General features: G+C 25.6%; 1 protein-coding gene across 2 annotated transcripts in view; it reads left to right on the top strand.

Annotated features, from left to right (window-relative positions):
• The first annotated feature begins 2306 nt into the window (after positions 1-2306).
• The window catches only part of LOC111675775 (complexin), a 251169-nt gene continuing 244419 nt past the window's right edge, over positions 2307-9056 (top strand). Inside the window, exon 1 of one of the 2 annotated variants that reach the window (XM_046949383.1) lies at positions 2307-2996. The gene's annotated coding sequence lies outside the window, so the exon portion shown is untranslated. Of the gene's footprint in view, positions 2997-4507; positions 4766-9056 lie in introns of those variants that run through there. The other variant, XM_046949384.1, reaches the window with a different exon arrangement.

Below are 9056 nucleotides of genomic sequence, written 5' to 3'. Positions count from 1 at the left end.
TCTGTTATGTGGACCTATGTAAGTAAAAAAGTTCTCATTCAAAAATATGTGTACGCAATTTAATATAGTGTCTTTTATATATTTTGTGGGATGGGATGCTAATTTAGACGCATTATATCCGTAATGCATTTTAAAAAAGCAGTGGACTTATCACAAGGTAAGCTTTGAGCAAGATTTCTCAAACGTGTTTCTAAGTTTTCATTTGTTGTCACTTTTTATATCATTATTTCTTGGCGCATGACCCCGGCGGATGCTAGGAGTTTTTATAAGTTATGAAGTATATCTGAAAATATCGTGGCGATTGCATACATACATACATACATACATACATACATACATACATACATACATACATACATACATACATACATACATACATACAAACATACATACATACATACATACATACATACATACATATATACATACTTACATACATACATACATACATACATACATACATACATACATACATACATACATACATACATACATACATACATACATATGTACATATATGTATAATAGTTTTTTGTATATTCAATAAAAACAATTTACATAAATCTTCAATTGGAATAATTATTTTTTAGTCGATATTTAAAATTACAATAATTTAATCGATTTCATTAAAGACGTATTTGAAATATGCCACCAATTCTAATTAAACGAATTAATTACATTAATACTGTTTTAATTGAAATTTTTGCCACGTTTTTTCCAATTAATATTTTTAATTTTCAGTTAATCAATAGTATCATTTTGATGATTAGAGCAAAATCAAAACTTTTTTTAATTAATATGAGCAATTTCATAATTGAAATTCATTTTTAATTTTTTCTGTGTGTGTGTGTAAATTCAAAATGGGTCTCAAAATGTTCTTAATTTTTTGAGCTTGAAAATATTTAATTTTTTAGTGTATTTCTGGTAAAACATCTTTTTTCAATGGTTTTTATCAATTCCGTCCCTGCGATGTGATATCTTGATATCAGTAAAATATTTTTAAATTAAATTTTCTGCAATCTATTCGAAATGGGTCTCAAAAAGTTTTTTTATTTTTTTTTAACTTGAAAATATTTAATTTTTTTAGTGTATTTCTGGTAAACCCACTTTTATCAGTGTTTTTTTTTTTATTTTTTAACAGATTTCAAACTAAAATTTCTGCAATATAATCAAAATGGGTCTCAAAAAAATTTTTAATTTAGTGATCATGAAAATATTTAAACTTTTTTTGTGTACAGGCATATAAAAATGGACTAATTAATTTATTTTTCAAATAAACCTAGCATATTGACCACAATCGATGACAAATTTCTACTTAAAAATATTATTCTATAAAAGCTAAAAATACGACAACTCGATGTCGATGTAAATTTTATAACTAATTTATAAAGAAATCTTAACAATTGTTCATCTTATGCGACGAGAAATAATATCGACAATAATATAAGGTCGAATACGCCACTGGTTAAGATTTCCTTTAACAAATTTTCGCTTTTCCTTACTGACTGAGAACAAATAAGCAAATTACTCTCAGTGTTATGCTCTCTCATACCAGTGCAACATAAACCACAACTAATACATTACAATGGTCTCATAAGGATAAAACACGCGGCCTACAAAAAAATAAAAACCAAATAACAGAAACATAGAAAATCTGCAGTGAAAGAAAGAATAAAAATAACACAAAAGAAGAAGACATGATAAAAGAAAATACAGAAAAGAAAAGAAAATGTATAAAATATTTTTATAGCTTACCGTAGTTACAAAATTAAACAGAACATTAGGGCATTTGTTTAAACCAACAATTTATACAAAAGAAAAAAATCAAGAAGAATGGATTTGAATGTTTAATGACAACATGATTTTAAGTTTTTACTTTTACAACAAGAAGTTAATCATAGTTGAAATTTAAAAAACGTATTCGAAACTTAATAACACTATATGAAAGACTTTAGTATAACGCATTTTTCTGTTGAACTGTGTAAAAAGGAACTGAAATTTGATTTAAATAAAAATATATTAGTTTTAGCATGGAAAATGGTTTTTATTATCAAGACAATATTAATAGCAAAAAGCCTTGATATTTTGTCATCCTCAAAATTGTTATAACCCTACTGTATATACACAAACAAACTTATAAGCAAACCTAAACTACTAAAAGCTCTTTATGGAGGTAATAAAAAGGGAAATAAAACATCAAAAAGAAGAAAATGCCGATGAAAAAATTGCGAAAATAAAGCAACAAGAAAATACCAACTAAAACATTTAAACGTACGCCAATACATTCACTAGAGGAAAAGAGGCAGGTTTGAATAGAAAACTGATTTTAATCTAAATTACCAAGCGTGTGTAAGAAATTAAGGAAATTTTCAACGAATGTGCATTTTTCCTTCAATAAAATACATAAAATAATTGAATATATAAATAACAAAAGTAAAATATTAAATTATTAACATCAGGAAGAAAAAAAGGAAACATTAAGGAAGTTATAAAAAAATTGCTAAAAATAAATAACACGTGCGTGCGTGCGTTTTTAACACCAAAGTGATTACACACTTTTATTTAAATTTCAGAGTGAATACTTAACCGGTTGTAAATTAAATTCAAAAATTTTAAAAATTATTTACTTAAATCCTTATTGAGTTTGTACCACAGTTAGAAAAAGAAAAGCAATAGCCCTTGTTTTGGCCAGTCTTAAGAAAATAAGAGCTTAAATTTATCAAACAAAAAATTTTTCACAACGATTTCAAGTGTCTTCTTACTGTTTTAAAAGAAAATATATATTATTTTTAAAAATTTTGCTATTATTATCCAAATAACAAATAAAAAAGTATTTGTGTTTTTTTCTTGGTGTGTGAAAATATTGTAGAATTCCAAATATAAGCAAGTGTTCATGAATTTTTAATGCCAAATGCTAAAGTATTGATGTCATACTCCTGTTAATATTATATACTAAATTATAAGAAACATAACAAAAAACCGGATAAATATCAAAGGTAAAGTACAATGTACAACAATTTTTAGCTTGAACTACTACCAACACAACTATATTATTAATACATATTTGCTGTATATGTGTACAAGTATGTACTTTTAGTAACAGGGTAAAAATAGAATACAATATAGACGAAAGGCTTTTAATATTGTCAAGTGTTGCCTGATCTCTTTGTTTTAATTAATTTTCATGTGACTTAATTTTTCAATGGAAACTTGTATAGGTGTTTTTCCTAAAAATGATTTATGGTATGATTTTCCGTAATGCAAAATGTAAAATTTGTAAACAATTTTCTATGATGAAATGTTTTTATAAGAGTTGAGTTACATAAAATAGTATATTATTTTCTATATATAAAGTTTAAGTTTCAAAATCCTATTCTGTATAATAAATGCCTTTGGTGTAGAAAATTTTCTGTATTGAAATTAATATTTTGAAAAAAATTCTACATAAAGCATATTTATAAAAAAATTTCCTTTTGGAATTACACTAAAACAATTTAGATTCAAATTCTTTTCGATGTGGCAATACTTTATTTTTAATACTTTAACAGTCACATCAATACGAAAAGCTTTAGCATATTTTCAAAGCTTTGGATTTAAAGCTTGCACTATAAAATTAAGCTTCCGTTGATTTGGTCACTATATATGAAAAGGAAATTGAGAAAAACACCCTTCTTTTCTACATTGAAAGGTTATTGACAGTCAGCCAGAGTAAAGAAAAACTGATAAAAAAAGGAAAAACACAAAAATACGAGTATTTTATCGAACATTATCTTTTATTCACTACATTCGTAGTTGTTACAAAACTTCTATGTAATTTATTGTCTGCGTGTGCATGTGCGTGCGTTTTGGCGTGTGTTAAATCAAACGTAGAAAACGAGCAAAGAGTAAGAAATATATAACAAATAAATGGTTTTTAAAGTGTTTACAAAAATTTTCTAAATAAAGCAACAACAAAACAAACATAAAAAAGAAGAAAACAAACAACACCACAATAACAACTTCAAAAGCCGACTGTTTTGATTTTCCAGACTGTGAGAAAATTTGTTAAATAATAGTTTTGCCTAAAACGGAATAGAAACAGAAAAAAGCTAACTTTTACAAAAAAAAATATTGTGTTTCGATCTGAAAAAGGAGTGGTTTTTAATAAATTTTTTAAACTTAATTTAGAGTCGTAGAAAAATCTATAAAATAATAGTTTATACATACATGTGTTAAAGCATAAAAAAAATAAATAAATAAATAAAGAAACCAACAACTACACATATCAAATATACATCTACATATACTACATACTATAAACAAGGAATTTTGAATAGTTCTTCCCAGATTATACAACAGTACTTAAAATAAATAAATTAAAATTAAATTGTTTACTTTTTTAAAAAGTAAAATAAAACTATCATTGTCATTGATTATAAAATTCAATTGCTGAAAATAAACTTAAAAGAAGTGAATTAAAAAACAACTATAAAAAGTTATAAGAAAAATTGAATTAACATCGTCATTATAGTTTATTCAATAAAAAATAAATAACTACACTACAATACTAATTCAATATTCAATACTACTTATTTCAACATATACTTGCAAATATAGTACATAGTGTATAATCTGTCTATTCATACAACTATTCAAACCCATATAAATATATCTATATATTTACATATATCTGCACGTACATCCAACAATCTACATATCTATCGTAAAACACTTTTACAGCTGCGTCATCAATTTTGCCTCATATACTTAGCTATATACATATATAGTAAGTTAAATCTTAATGTTGTTGCTGTTATTTTGTACGTCGTTGCAATTGCAATAAGAAGACAAATTTAAAGTGTTATATACATACATATGTATGTATGAAGGTGTATAGTATTCCATAGCTTAACAAGTTACATTGTGACATTTATTTTACTGTTTAACCGGTATTTCTTTATTTACTTATATACTTTTTTCTCTATATGTCAATAAGTGTGCATTCTTAGGTGTTTTTGGAGTTATTGTATATAAATCTAGGAAGCATACCATGCAAAAAATTTTTGATCGACAACCGAAATTATTTGCATATAAGATTTTCATATGTTAAGAAGTTCTTAAAATAGAATAAAATTTGGAATAAAAATTATTCGATTAATTGAGGAAATTTTTTGTTTTTTTTTTCGAACGAATAAAAAATTTACAAATACCCGAATATTCGAATAAAATTTTAATGTTACTTTTTACCCAATATTAAAAAGTGAAATACTCGAATACTAAATCAATAGATCTGTTATAATTAAAAAAATCTTTTATTATTTTTGCTATTAATAAAAATTCATATTTTGCAATGTTAAAAGTAGAATGTTTTAAATAATTAAAACATATATGTAGTTGCTAAAAAACCTGTTTATGTATAATTCAGTAGCTTTACTCGTATTTTAAGCGAAATATGTACTTTAAAGTCATTTTCTGATGAGATCTTTTTATGGCGGTAGGATGGATGTCTAAATCTTTTTAGAATCTAATAAGGACCTAACATTTCGATGTGTTACAAACGGAATGGCAAATACAATACACCCCTCACCTTTTTTTATGGTGGCTATTTAGAACAAGTTAAGTAGCTGATGAAATGCACACATATTTCTCTACTTAAGTTAAACTTCGCATGCATAATTCAGAATAAAAGCATCAGCCTCCACTTTGAAATCTAATGAGAATTTTAAAATAGGTTGAAATTGAACTAGGTTACTGACGTATAAGTGCATTAATGTACGCAAACCCGTTTTCTAGCCGTATCTTAAGAATTTTGAAGTGTTTGGCAATTTTTATTTATATTGCATTAACTTATTCGAATAAAAATTTTTAATCGTTATTCGTAAAAAAATCGAATAATTTTTAAAATTTAGTGGACCACTTGAATAAAAAAATATTGTAAGTTTTTATTTGAATAATAACACCTACACAGAGGAAAAAATGGTAGAAAAGTATCAAATTGATACAATCCAATGTTAAAAGTGAGCTTAATACTTTTGTTGACATTAATACAACGGATGTGTATAAAAAATAAGTAAATTTAACAACTCATCGTTGTCATAATGCATTGTTGTCATTTCAATTACGCATTGTGTCATTTTGGCAAGACATCGTTGTGATTCGACAACGCTTGATAACATTGTATTTCATATATTTTTGTGTGAAACTATTTGAAAACTATTCGTACATACGTGAGAACGGATACTAATCACAAATTATAAGCACTTTGATTTCAATTAGTTATCAGACATTTATCACTCACGAGTAGAATTGTGATTCAAATGCTCGCATGCATATGCTTGAAAATTCAACTGACGCAACTTTCAACTTGGCACACTTGTACTAAGTATAAGCCTGCGTAGATTGGTGTGTCTATTTGAAAATGAAAAACTATAATATTAAAATATTAACCACTTCCAGTTTACAGTGTACTGCTACTAAATTTCGAATTAAATACGGTTCTCCGCTGCTTAACGCATAAGTAATCAATTTACTACGAATCCATTATTAAATTTAAGGAAACAGTAAATGTATTTCAGTAAAATGTATTTGCTGGTATATTGGATATAATGATAAAAAACTAAAAAAATCCAGTTTTGGGAATTGAGTTATTCTTTATAGCAAATTTTAAAATTGTCAATGAATTGTCTATAAAACTGTAAAATTGCGATAAAAAATATCATTAAATAAAATTTTTATTTAAATCTTAAAATATTTGTTTTTGCAAAGCTATTGGATATATAAAAAATCTATCTTATGCACTTAAATTAGGTAGAGAGATTCGGACCATAAAAAAATTTTTCTTTGGAAAATATCATATGCTAAATTTGTTCAAGAATAATGCACATTTACCATGTTTATAAGTTTTTAAAGAATATTTCACAGGGGATACTTATATGGATGCGTGGTGATATTGTGGACTGATACTAGACAATTTTAATAATAAACAAACGTATTAAATATATTGAGTATTACAAATTTTAAATTTTAGTTTTTTCTATCATAATTTCAATAGACAACCGGACGGATATGACTGTGTCGTCTTAGAATTTGATAAGGACATAAATTGTACATGCGTTTGTTAGACTTCTATCAATATTTTGATATCTACACACGGAATGACAAAAGTAATTAAGCCATCATATTTTTTTAATTGTGGGTATCAAAATTCTCCTACGTATATTTAATATTTAATTCAAAACTAATCACTCATACGCAGTGCAGCTAATGCTGTTAATAATTTTTTGGTAATTATTTTAATAGCGTTATAAAAAAGAAACTTTTGTCATTTTGTCATACCAGTTAAATTTATATTTTATTTCTTTTATTATTTGTCTGTATCACTTAATTAAAACTTTCACTTGCTAGTCTATTAATGAATTTTAATATAGATTATAATGAAACGAATTATATTTATATATTATTTATATTGTATAAAATAGATACAATTTGTACGTTATTTAATAAGATACACGTATAACGTTAATCTTACTACATACGTATATAGAGCTAAATCATTTTTTTATAAATATTAGCAATATTTTCCCTTAATTGGGTATAGCTTACCTAATATTTTTATTTTGTGCATACAAAAAACTGTGTACAGCAAAATAATGTTACAGCAATTACACTGTAAAAACAATTTTAATGACAACAAAGTAAACTTCACATCTTTAATGGAAAATTTTGAAATTCTGATGGAATTGACACGCTATACCATGAGTATATACTAAAATGATTTATTTTTCATAAAGAAACCCTTATTCTGAATTTTACCTTAATTTCGAAGTATTTAAGCAACTAATTGTTGAAAAACTAATTTTCTAGAAAAAACCTAAAATGGGAGTTAGAATCAAACATATGCCGATCCCCATTATGTGAAGGGATATCGAATTTCATTGCGATACTAATTGCTATTAAGCAATATTGGACGTTTGAGAAATTTTTTTAAAGGGAGGTTGTTGTTTCTTTTAAAGGGGTTAGTGTCGGCTATATAATTTATATATCTATAAAACATAGCTGTCGCGATATTTAGATAGAGTAGTATATTTGACGAAATTACATTAAAGCCCAAATCGGTCTGGTTATATTTGGGGCTACATTAATTAAGATGGGCATGTCTTAATTAACTCAAAAATGAATTTGAATATGAACATTAGCACAAACTCACCGCTATAGTGGTGTAGGGTATAACAAATATAATATTCTGAATTATAATTAGAAAATTTTGAAATAATATTAGAAATTTCTGAAATATAACTAAAAATTATAAATTAGAAAATAATATAAAAACACGTATGTATACATATGTACAACAATTTATTTCTGTGTATTTAATTAATTTTATTTGATTTTTGCTTTTGGTTTGAGTATGAAACTTTTAATAGCTCAATTAATAACCAATCAATTCATGGATTTTTTCATGCAGTATGAATGTAAGTACAATAGTTGGTTTTGTACTGGGCGATGTACTGTGTTAGCCTTCAGCCTTTTATGCCATATTTTAGCCACTTTCCAAACCTTCTCAATTAATGTATTTTGCAGCTGTTATTATTATTGATGAGTTTTCTACAGTATTGAAATGTATATCACGTGTCGCTGACATTTCTAGTTTCGACATTTTTTCAATCACTTACTGTTTTTATATGTGTTTCATTTATAAGTGTAATACAAGAGAGTGTATGGTCTTAACATATTTTGAGTTTTTGCTTAGATATATTTTTTGCACGTTGTATTAAGTTATGGCCCTTAATTTACCAAATTTAAGGACAAGTTAGAAAACTAGAATAGATTTTGCTTTGTTCATCATATTTTCCATTTCATAGTTACACACTTATTGTTCAAAGCAATATCTAGGAGACTGTTTATATCATTTGGGGTTCTTTGTGTCTTTTTTTATATTTTTTGTATGGTTTTCAGTATAGTTTTTTTGTTATAGTTGTGTTTTTTTAACAATCCATAAATAGCATCATAATATTGGCAAAGAAAAAGTTTATCTATTAACTTTGACCCTTTTTATAGCATTACTATATATTTACTTT

Source organism: Lucilia cuprina, chromosome 4 (assembly GCF_022045245.1).
Source record: "Lucilia cuprina isolate Lc7/37 chromosome 4, ASM2204524v1, whole genome shotgun sequence".
Lineage (NCBI taxonomy): Eukaryota > Metazoa > Arthropoda > Insecta > Diptera > Calliphoridae > Lucilia > Lucilia cuprina.
This window is presented reverse-complemented; position numbering and strand designations above follow the sequence as displayed.